This window comes from Suncus etruscus, chromosome 1, assembly GCF_024139225.1.
Source record: "Suncus etruscus isolate mSunEtr1 chromosome 1, mSunEtr1.pri.cur, whole genome shotgun sequence".
Lineage (NCBI taxonomy): Eukaryota > Metazoa > Chordata > Mammalia > Eulipotyphla > Soricidae > Suncus > Suncus etruscus.
The window spans coordinates 43801124-43813833 of record NC_064848.1 but is presented as its reverse complement, the minus strand read 5'-3'; the positions used below and the strand labels follow the sequence as shown (position 1 = coordinate 43813833).

At 37.4% G+C, this 12710-nt stretch overlaps 1 non-coding gene across 1 annotated transcript; it reads right to left on the bottom strand.

The window, feature by feature from the left end:
* Window positions 1-497: 497 nt before the first annotated feature.
* On the bottom strand, window positions 498-618 carry LOC126033161 (U6atac minor spliceosomal RNA). The gene has a single exon (XR_007504312.1). It is a non-coding gene; the product is annotated as a U6atac minor spliceosomal RNA (small nuclear RNA).
* Between the last annotated feature and the right edge of the window lie 12092 nt (window positions 619-12710).

Sequence of the window (12710 nt, the reverse complement as noted above, 5' to 3'; positions counted from 1 at the left end):
CATTTAGACATAGGAATGAAGTAGATACATCTTCAGATAAAGAAAGGACCAGTATCCACTTGAAAAAATTTTCAACATCATCAATCACCAGAGGAAAATGCAATTACAAAAGAAAATAGAAAACTGAACTGGAGAAATTGTACAGGTACCACACCCCTGGTACCACATGGCCTCCATACCATTACTTAGGCTTCTATCTCTTCTTCTAGATAGTTCTATTACCCCTTGGCTTCATGAGGAGAGGTATCAACCCACTTTGGAAAACATTGGGTTAAGTGTTGTCTATTGCCTTGCATTGTGTCTTTACATATTACCCATGAGTGAGAGATCATCTTGTATTTGTCATTCCTTCTGGCATTTCTCTTAGCATGGCACCCAGCAACTATGTCTTAGCCAAATGCAAGATTATATCTTTTCTAATAGCTATATTGTATTTCATTGTTTATATACTATATCTTTATCCACTTCTGTTATTGGACACTTGGGTTGTTTTCCAGAAAAATAAAGTATTTTTAGATGCCTTAAATTAAGTGGCAATGCAGTAATAGTATGCCTGTTGGAAGCTGAAATCTTTTTCACCCTTGTTAAGGGAAGCACTATTTTCCTTTCATACATTAATGATTTTAGCATTTACTGTACATGATTTATATAGTGGCTGTACCATGTTATCTTTTCAACAATGTGTAACCTTATTTTGATTTTGTTTTTGTTTTGGGGCTACACCCGACAGTGCTCAGGGATTACTCATGGTTCTGCACTTGGGCATTATTCCTGGTATTGCTCAGGAGGACCAAATGGGATGATGGGGATCTAAACAGGTAGGCTTCGTGCAAGGCAAGCACCCTACTCACTGTGTTGTTGGTTCAGTAATTTAACATCATCTACTAAATTCACAATGCAGCTTTATTTCTAGATGGCCAGTGAGATGGCAAACAACCAAATTAAACATGTTTTATCATAAGAAGCTAACCATATTTGAAAATTATTCTACTTGAGCATTAAAAAGCTCAAAAAAATAACAGAACATCAGTCTTAATGTTCAAAATACTCAAAGAGGTCATAGAGAACATCTACACTGACAAGAAATGCCAATTAAATAACAATGTCTCCATCTGAGGGCCAGTTCCTATCACCAACATGGTGACTAAGATGAAAATGCAAAGGACCATTGTTATTCACAAAGGATCGTTGTCATCTGTACAAGTACCTCCACTATCTCTTGAAGTCTAACCACTTTGAGGAATGTCACAAAACAGGTCCGTGCTTTTTGTGCCCTGTTTCAGGGACATCCAGACATTGTCACAGTGGGAAGTACCAGCCTGAGTAAGATGATGCATTTTTGTGTGCTGCAGGTGACCAAGACAACAGGTACCCAAACACAATCTGAAAGTTCTGAAATTGGACTACTGTTAACTCACTAAACAAATGTTATTTTCTATAAGAAAAAATGAGTAAATACCACTACATTTAAAATACATCCTAACATTAATTCATGAATGACAAACTGGGAATCCATTCTTAAAAAGAAAAAACACTCATACATGAAGCTGGGTTCATGCATGGTCAAAACATATATGGGGTTATGGGGCCACAGCAGTGATGCAGCAGTAGGGCATTTGCCTCACAAGCAGCTGACCTAGGACAGAGTGTGGTTCGATCCCCCAGCGTCCCATATGGTCCTCCAAGCCAGGAGAGATTTCTGAGCACATAGCCAGGAATAACCCCTGAGTGTCACCTGGTGTGCCCCCCAAAAAACAAAACAAAAAAACCATATATGGGATTGATGCATAAATAAGCAAGATTTGGAATTAGATTACATATCCATTAATAGGGTAATAATTGTCTAATAATATAACTGTATCATGGTATAACTCCATCATAATGCAGTATTATCACTATTAAAGTTTAAATTAGTTTTAAATATTAGTGTGTATGAATTTCTATACTAAGTGGGTTAAAGAAGCAAAGAAATGTAGACATCTTTGCTATTTTTAATTCATAGAAAACTTTTAGGGGTTGTAGAAAAGTTGGGTGATTAAGCATTACAATTCAGTTAATGCCACTTTTATCCCTGGCAGCACATGTGGTCTTTTGAGCAATGCCAGGGGTCATTGATGAGCACAGAGCCAAAAATAGCCCATGATTACCACTTGGTGTGCCTCATTCCCCAAAATTCATTTAGAAAAACTTTTATATGTTCTAAGCATCATTACTCTATGGAGAGTAAAAAAGCATAAAAGGAACCATCATCCACTGAATGCCACTGGTTAAATTTTATGGAAAAGTTTGGAGATATCTCATTAAAAGTAATAATAGAACTTCCACATGACCCTGAATTCCATTTTTGTCATTTACCAAAAAATGTGATATTGAAAAATTAATTACAAAAGATATATTCCCATTTATGTCCACTGCAGTGCTTGGTATAATAACCAGGACATGGTGAATGAATAAAGTTGTGTTATATATATGTATATATAATTACTGGCTTATATAATGGAATGGAATGATGCTCATAAAAGACAAAATTATGCAATTTGCTGTAATATGGTTGAACTGAAGGGTATCATGATGAGAAAAGTAAATGATGAGAAACAAATCCAAGATGATCTCACTTGTATATGGAACAAGGAAAAGACAATATTAGTAAAAAACTCTTGACTTGGATTCCCAAACTGATTACCAAACTCTCAGAGAGAGGTAAAAGGAAATAAGTAATAAACTAGAAGGTTACATAGGTACAGTATAGAGAGTTATTGGCACTTAAGTCATGATGTATTAGTAATTTTGTGGGTCAATATCAAATACTTTGGCACTAATATAGCCATATAATCCAAACTTTAATAAAAATTAATTAAAATTTAATAAAAAACTTTAATAAAAATAATTTGGGGGTTGGGCCATACAGGGGTTATTCTTGGCTCTGCAGTCAGAAATTAATCCTGGCAGGCTCTGGGGACAATATGGGATGCAAGGGATCAAACTGTGGTCTGTCAATATAAGGCAAACACCCTACCTGCAATACTATATCCTGCCCCCATAATAAAACCACTTAAAGAAAAATATAAATCTATATGCAATTAAACTATTAGCTGTGTTTATTGGGGAGCAAGTAGAATAGTAGAAATAAAGCATAGGAAACTTCATAAACATTTTGTAGCCCTGTGCCATTAGACGTATTAAAACTAGCAGCTCTGTATTTGGAAGATTTATTAAGATTTTAAATGGTACCAAATAATTTTATAGTTAATACAACCCAACAATTTAAACAGGCACTACCATTCAACGTTTTTGTTGTTTTTTTTTTTTTGCTTTTTAAAAATATTTTATTTAATTGAAACCATTGTGATCTACAAAGTCCTTCATAGTTGAGTTTCAGATATACAGTGAATCAGAGCCATTCCCACCACCAGTGTTGACCTCCCTCCACCAATAATCCCAGAGTGCATTCACCACCCTTTGCCCCTGACCTGCCAGTATAACAGGCCCTTTTAAGTTTAGACTGTTAAAGTTTAGGTCTCTTGGTTCTATTGTCATTGAATTTGGCTTGGATACTGAGTTCTGTCTCTTTTTTCTTCATCAATGCATCTGAGACCACTTGGCTCCTGGCCCTCATCCTTTCTTTTTTCTTTTCTTCTTATTTTTAATAGAAAAATGCTGAAATATGTGGTAATACAAAGTAATTCATATTCCAAGGTTCTATAAAAAAAAAGGCAGGAGCCCCTACTTAAATGATAAAAAAATAAAAAAAAGAAGAGGAAACAAAAGAAAAAAATGGTGGGGAAGAGCAGGGTTAGTTTGGTTTTTGGGTGGGTTTTTTTTTTTTTACATTTTTAAAAAATATTTTATTCTTTCTCAAAATAGTTTGAAAGAAATAAAGAGAGTGAAGGAAATAAATGGCCCCAATAATTTTGTTACAATATTAGAAATTTTTTTCAGAATCTGGGACATCTTAAGTAACTATGCCATAATATAATTCCAAGATTTATTTTCAATGTACAATACAAGAAAACCTTATTAAACAAAGTAACCTAGGTCTGGCAGAGTCAAGACACTGATTTATGAGGAGGGGGACTTTGATCATTGCCTTCATTCAGAAAATCTTGCTGGCATGCTTGTCTACATTTTTCCTGCCAAAGTAAGTGATAGCCCAACTCAGAAAATAATTCTTCATCATACCAGCCTTTCGATATCTCACCATACTGACACGATCACACTTGGGATGGAGACAAAATGTGCCTCTCACTCCTCTCCGTGGTAAGTCCAGGGCATTTGCCTTTAGTGGGTTGTTTTATAGTCTCTCATTCAAATCACATTAAAAAGATCAGCGCAAGAAGAAACTCACATCTGTGAGCTGTTTGAAATAATTGGCTTGTTTTTCCTACAATTAAAGCTGCAGAACATACCGATCAATCTTAATAGCTCAGAATACTAATTATTTTGGTTTTATACCTTTAATTGATTATTTTTAAGTCATGTGCATTTAGAGAATTTGCATCCAATAATTTTCATTCTTACAGTAATTCACTAATATAAGTAATAGTTTTTCAACACTAAGTATGCTCCAGCAACTGTTTTAAACTCTGATACTATAGTAATGAACAAAATATAGTAGACATCTCTTTTTAAGTTTTCAGTTAAAAAATAAAGAATTGTTAGAAAGTGGTATTGCCACAACAGATGGCATTTGGGACTGCTCAAACTATAGTTCTTTCTAAGATTCTCATAGCAGTATATAACAATGCTGAGTTTCCTAACACTGAATATGGGCATTCGTTTTTCAAAAGCACTGTGGTTAGAATTGATACATGAAGGTTTTAAATCAAGTACCAATATTGATCAAGTTCCAAGTTCTGGTTTAAATTTTCTAACTCAACATTTGTAGTTGGAGTTTGAATTTTCTAAGCTAAATTTCAAATATAAAGGCAAACAGGATGACTTTGTATATATAAGAGATAAAGTATTAACACAGAAATATAAGCCATTTTAAATATATACTGACGTATAAAATTTAATATACTAAAAGGACACACTTTTAATGTTATGAGTAAAAAGTACTCAATTAAAAATGAGACCCATTACACACAAAACTAAATAATTTTTCCATCGTAACATGTGAGAATAGTTGAATCTTAGAATTACTAATCCTTTAAAGATAAGAACTCACCCTCCAGGGCTGGAGAAATGGCATGGAGGTAAGGCATTTGTCTTTCATGCAAAAGGTCATCGGTTCAAATCCCGGCATCCCATATGGTCCCCTGAGCCTGCCAGGAGCGATTTCTGAGCATAGAGCCAGGAGTAACCCCTGAGCGATGCCGGGTATGACAAAAAAAAAAAAAACAAAAAAAACAAAAAACAACAAAAACAAAAACAAGAACTCACCCTTTGCATAATTTGTACTGAATCTTATTTCTCTTCTCAGGTTCTTTACCTACTTACAGATGTCCTTTGTAGTAATATTTATTTTAGTTGAACCTATACCATGATTTTCAAATAAATTTTCTTTTTACTTTGAAAGTTGTACTTTTTTTTTCCAGAGAAACTCCCTTGTTAGAAGGCCAAGGAGTCAGAAAATAATAAATCTAAAAAAAAAAAATCTATATAAAAACATCAGATGGTTGTCTGTGTTATCCTAAGGATCCAGTGACATTTTAAGATAATATTTATCAATGGGTCCTCCCAAGAGGAAATGGTAAGAATGACAATAGCTAACATTTATAGAATGCTAAACATGTGCTAGTCCTTTTCTCAGAGCTTGGTATATTCATTGTCATATTTATTCTCCTAACAGTCTTTGAGTAATGTATTATCTCCTCTTTCCAGATGACTCATCTGAAACAAAACGGCTAGACAATTTTCCCAGGGATTATTACTAGTAAAGAACACAGCAATATGAAACCAGTAATTTGATGTCAGAAATTATATTCTTTTCCTTTGCTAGTAAACTTTGCTTTAATGTGTAACATGGAGAAAGTAGGTAAATCATAAGTGCACAGCTCAGAAAATTTTCACAAAGTTACTCGAGCAATAAATTTCACCCAACTCCAAGAAATAGAGCTACACCAGCACCCTTAATTTCCTCACTCATAATCCCTTCCAGATATAATTTCCTTCCCAGATGTAACTTCTATTCTGACTCCTAACACCACAAAGAAGTTTTGCTTCTTCAGGAGTATAATATATAGAATACTACAGTATTTTCTCTTGGTGTTTGGCTTACTTCACACACACTAAGATTATACAATTATCCATGGCACTGTGTAAAGAAGTATTTTACTTTTATTGCTGAATTTTTTTCTAATGCATGACTATACCAAAACATATTCCAGTTCTATTATGGAGGCATAATCAATAACTTTATACTTTAGAATTAAAAAATAATGATTCTGAAAAAGATTCATACTAGTATCTTAGAGCATACATACTCACTTCTGTGTCTGGTGCTTATATGCAGGTTGCATTATAATTGTTGGACAGAACATGTGAATGTTCACTTTAATCGAAACTGTCAGATACTTTGGCCTTGCAGTGCTGAGAATATTATCAGGACCACCCAAGCAGTCTTGGAGCATCCAGTACCATATCCTGAGTTACTGGAAAAAAGAGGCTCAAGGGACTATGCAATTCTGAAAATTAAGCAGGGTTGACTGTGTACAAGGCATGCACTTTATGCCTTGTACTACTCTCTAGCCCATAGCTTTCTCATGTTTTGATCACTGGTTTTTTTATAAGTAATTTTTAGGATTCTGAATATAAACCATTATCAAAATATGTACTGCCATTATCATCTCTTGTAACTGTATTGTTCTTATGTAATGATATCTTGGTGAATGGAAATTGTATATTCATCATCACCACATAATATTATTGCAGTTCTAGAGAAGACAGAATTTAAAAATATTTTATTGCTATCCCGGTAACATGGTTAAAATAGTGTCAAAAATTCACCCACTCAAGCTCTCACCTCGTTCTCGGCAAGAAAATACAACCAACACCCCGACTGACTCATGCAGTGTGGCCCTCCTAATCACCTCTCCCTAACTGATACCGGAACTAGCTCCAAAGGACCCCCACTGCAAGAACTCTACCCAAGACCTCCCTGCCTGTCTCAAAAGACAATGGAGAAGCCTATACTTTCATCATAAGTATAGACCTATATAACACTACCTCTTACCCTGTTTCTCCCCAAATGTAAAATAATCTCCGGTTTCACTTTCTCCCTTTTTTGTTTTTTTCTTTCTTTTTCTTCTTTTCTTTTTTATTCTTGTCCTGTTTGTTTTGTTTTGTTTTAGTTTTTGTTTTTGTTTTTTGATTTGATTTGTTTTTGCTCAGAGGGTGCTCCTGGCTCTATGCTCGGAGATCGCCCCTGGTGGGCACTGGGGGACCAAGTGGAATACCTGGATTTGAGCCACCGTCCTTCTGCAGGAAGGACAGACGCCTTGTCTCCATGCTATCTCTCCTGGACCAACTTTATTTCTTTAATTACATCTTTTATTTAATCTTTTTTTTTTTAAAAAAAAAGAGAAACTTTTTTTTTAGATATGTGTGAGTATATATATTTTTAGTTTTTGTCGTGTGTCTGTTTTCTTCTCTCTCCACCCCCAAAAAGCCACCAGCAATACAATGTAGCACCACTTCTTCCTGCAAAGACATATTAAACAAAGGGGAAATTTTACATGTAAAAACAAGCTCTTCTCTACAAGGGATAAGAACTCATACTTCTTTACAACACAGGGACATCTCCCACCCTGAACCTTTGTCATGTGGAACCAACTTAGACTCCAGGGAACCAGACACCTACCATCCAGCCTTGACTCCTGGATCCCAGACATAGAGATGACAGAGTTCTCCACAACAGCACCAGGAACCAAATCCCCTCCAGGGCATTCATAATGTTGCTCTGATCCCAACATGCGCCAGTTCTAAATTTATAACCTGACAACGAGGAAATGGGAACAACTTGATCTAAGAGCAAGTTGTCCTTCCTCATTAGCCAATGATAAGACAACATCAGAAAACATGTCACCCTTTTGATCCGTGCAAAAGCCAAGATTGCAATATACAGATGACTGGATGTTACAACCAGGATGGAACAGTATACATCCAGGGACCACCACCACCAACAACAACAACAACAACAAGCTCTAGCCTAGCTTTTGGTCTACGATCTGTTCAACAAACAAGATCTCCAACTCCAGAGGTCTGACTGAGACAACCGCAACTGAATCGGTCTTCCTGAAACAGAACGAAAGACTTTATCCCAGGCTCCATCCTAGGAGCAACATAATGACCAAGACCACCAATTACAAAAGATGGATTAAAACGACACTGAAGAAGCATAACTGCTAGAACCACAAAGAAAGACTGTATTATAAGCTCCATTCCTTGAGCTGCACAGTCACCAAGATCTCTAGATACAGAGGTCATATTTTACCATCCAAGATGAAGCAGAAGTCTTCCATACACCACAAATGCACCGAGAGGAGAGTAAATGATCATACAAGGAGTCTACAGTTAATCCCATGACATTATACTTCAGGGGTGGAAAACCCTGTAACTCCTAGGCCAGAGGAATTTTCTCTATAATTTCCCAAATACTTAATGTGCTTATGCAGGGGGGGGGGAGAAAAAAAACACAAAATAATCATCTTTCCACACATTTATTTATTGATTGATCGATTTTTTGACGTCTTTATTTTGGTGTAGATATTGAAGTTGATATCTCCAATTTTATTTTATTTTATTTTATCTTATCTTATCTTTTTCTTTTTGCACTCTGGCATGATTTGTGGTGCTTGTCTTTATTGCAGTAATGCTCACTGGATATTTAATTTGATATTTCTTTCTGTATTGTTGTGGTATTTCAATTACCTTTTTCATGTCCTCTCTCAAACTGAGGTTGAAAGCCTCTAGAAGGTCTCCGCCCATTTTCAGCATATTTGACTTTTTTGTGTGTGTGTTTTTTTTTTCTTATTTTGTACCCCATTATATATTGTTTTTCTTTCCTTCAAACAAAACCACATAACTCTATTTATGTAGCTCTGCCTCTTAAATAGAGGGGGAAATAAGGGAGGGTACCAGGACCAAACAGATATATGACCTCTAATAGTAAGCTAGACAAAGAAGGGACCACCTACTCTAGCAGCCGGGGTGGGGGGGCAGTGATGGTGGGGTATATGGGTTGCAGAAATGAAACTGGGATGGGGGAGGACAAATTTGGTGATGGGTATTCCCCTGATTCAAAGTTAATATGTACCTGTTGTGTTAAATAATTAACGATGGGGCTGGATGGCGGTGGATTTCTCTCCATGCCATTCCAGTCCACGTGGCTCTGCAACCTCCATGCAGCCGGCGAGTCCCAGGCCCAGGTGAAATCACTCACTCACAGTCAGGCGTCAGGAAGCAACAACTTTATTCAAGCCCTAGCCACCACGTGTGTGTGGCCTATACATAACCTTTCAAGCACAGCAATATTTTGCTAGCCCTGCATCTTATTTCCTGTTAGCCATCTTCCCTTTGGGCTCCATGCTGGTCAAAGACCAGAACACAGAAACCCAGAAGCCAGAGCGCACAGCAGCGCAGAAAGGGCCAAGAGCCAAAAAGGCGCAAAAAGCCAAAAAGGCCGAATTCCCTTGGTCCAAGCCTTATCTAACATTTCCCAGACCCCTCCCAGGAATGGGAGGGTTTTACAGGTAAGGTTACACCTACTATCCGGTTCCCAAGACCCCTCCCAGAAATGGGTGGGTCTCAAGGTTTAAAATAGGTACACCCACATTTCCTCCTTTTCTTAATATTTTTATGCACCAACGTAATAGAGTGAAAATTAATATACCAGCCCTTTTCAAAAACATATTTTTGCAAAATATACTTTACACCTGTAACCTAAAACTCTATTAATGCTTTTTTACCAAGCACTATTTTGGAACTTTCATGTTCCTATACTTTTAAACTATATTGGGGGAACTTTATTGTTCCTAAACCTTTTCTATACACAAGTACTTTAGCATACATGCATAACATACATTTTAAAAACAGGCTAAGTACATTAAAATACACAGTAAAACTTTTTGCAATTGAAAATATTAACTATGAAAGACAACAAAACACATTTAAATCATAAAGAAAATGACTAAGACAAAGATGCAGGTGGTTAGAAATTAGATGTTAAACTGTATTACCTCCCTTTTTTTATTTTTTAACCACTAACTAATTAAAACTTATTCCATTACCAACTATGAGTGAAATATATGACTATTTGCTTAGTTCCTACACCTAAAATCATAGTTTAAATGATTAATTTGTTTTACGCTGATTTCACCACGTGGCTTCTGTAAACTTGCTGGTTTGTTCCACGCTGATCTCACCACGTGGCTTTCTTTCATGGTTTCAGGCCCCGCAGATGATTTTGTTGACCATGAGGTCGCAGGTTCCGCTGCCCGCTGCCGGTTTGCTCCTGCTGTTTTACCTTAGTGATGTGGAGGATGGATTTCAGGCTTGCCGCGGAGCAAAAGCTGAGCTGAGCTGAGCCGAGGCGTTTCTGCTTTTGGGCTGATAGGAGCTTTTCGCCGCTTTTTTCCTCCGGGCAGCACTTAGCAAGCCAGTTTTCGGCCACACCTCACAGGGCGCTTTTGGATGTTCAAAGTTCAAAGTTATTTAAACTAAAAGTTCAGTCCGAAATTTTCAAAGTCGAAATCCAAATTCAAGCCGCAGGTCATTTTTAGAAAATTAGTCCACTTTAAATACAGTCTTTTTTCTCCTCCGTTTCCAATTTAAGCTTTTAATCAGTTTTTATACAGGCCGAGGTTTTTGTTTTTTGTAACAAAGTTTCAGTTTTGGGCCTGGGCCTGGGCTAGAGGTGATGCAAGCTTCCACCTCTCCTCTTTTAATTGCCCTTTTTACCCTAGAAGGGGTAACGGCCATCTTTGAACATGGCTTCACGTGGCCAAACACTTTGGGCTGACTGCATTTGAACAAAGCGAAGATCAAACAGAAGAGCAGAAATATTACCATATTTGCTGTTTTATTGGGTCCAGGATTCAGGTCAAAGTTCGGAGCGCCAGATGTTGTGTTAAATAATTAAGGATGGGGCTGGATGGCGGTGGATTTCTCTCCATGCCATTCCAGTCCACGTGGCTCTGCAACCTCCATGCAGTCGGCGAGTCCCAGGCCCAGGTGAAATCACTCACTCACAGTCAGGCGTCAGGAAGCATCATCTTTATTCAAGCCCTAGCCACCACGTGTGTGTGGCCTATACATAACCTTTCAAGCACAGCAATATTTTGCTAGCCCTGCATCTTATTTCCTGTTAGCCATCTTCCCTTTGGGCTCCATGCTGGTCAAAGACCAGAACACAGAAACCCAGAAGCCAGAGCGCACAGCAGCGCAGAAAGGGCCAAGAGCCAAAAAGGCGCAAAAAGCCAAAAGGGCCGAATTCCCTTGGTCCAAGCCTTATCTAACATTTCCCAGACCCCTCCCAGGAATGGGAGGGTTTTACAGGTAAGGTTACACCTACTATCCGGTTCCCAAGACCCCTCCCAGAAATGGGTGGGTCTCAAGGTTTAAAATAGGTACACCCACATTGGCTTCTGTAAACTTTTAAAGTTCAGATGTTGGTTTGTCCCACGCTATTTTAAACCTTGAGACCCACCCATTTCTGGGAGGGGTCTTGGGAACCGGATAGTAGGTGTAACCTTACCTGTAAAACCCTCCCATTCCTGGGAGGGGTCTGGGAAATGTTAGATAAGGCTTGGACCAAGGGAATTCGGCCTTTTTGGCTTTTTGCGCCTTTTTGGCTCTTGGCCCTTTCTGCGCTGCTGTGCGCTCTGGCTTCTGGGTTTCTGTGTTCTGGTCTTTGACCAGCATGGAGCCCAAAGGGAAGATGGCTAACAGGAAATAAGATGCAGGGCTAGCAAAATATTGCTGTGCTTGAAAGGTTATGTATAGGCCACACACACACGTGGTGGCTAGGGCTTGAATAAAGTTGTTGCTTCCTGACGCCTGACTGTGAGTGAGTGATTTCACCTGGGCCTGGGACTCGCTGGCTGCATGGAGGTTGCAGAGCGACGTGGACTGGAATGGCACGGAGAGAAATCCACCGCCATCCAGCCCCATCGTTAATTATTTAACACAACATGTACCTAAAATACTATAGTGAAAGATATGTAACCCATTATGATCATAATAAAAATTAAAATAAATAAAATAAATAAAATACCCATGACTTTCTTAAAAAAAAACTAAACTACCAAAAACGTCTTTTATATTCTTATTTTTATCAGATCTTAAATGCACCATTCATTTAATAAATACATTTTTATAAATGTTAACTAAACATTTATTTCTTTCTGTAAACTAACAAGTTGCTCTGCTGCTATTATTCCTGCTTACACTATTTGCCCAATAAAGATTGATAGATACAGCCCTCTAAAAAAATAGTGTCGAAAATTATGTTTTTGATGTACAAAGTTTCTACAACACAATCGCCACTAATGCCAAAGACCCTCCATTTTATGTAACTTTCCAGTCTGCCTTCTATTCCCCAACCTTCCTCCCCTAATTCTGGCAATTATCCTCAGTTTTGTTATCAAAATATAAAGTTTTGTTTTAACTGGATAATATACATTTCTTTACTTTATTTCTTTATATGCCACATATGAAAATAATCATGGACAGTTGACTTTTTACTTCTGACTCATTTCACTAAATATATC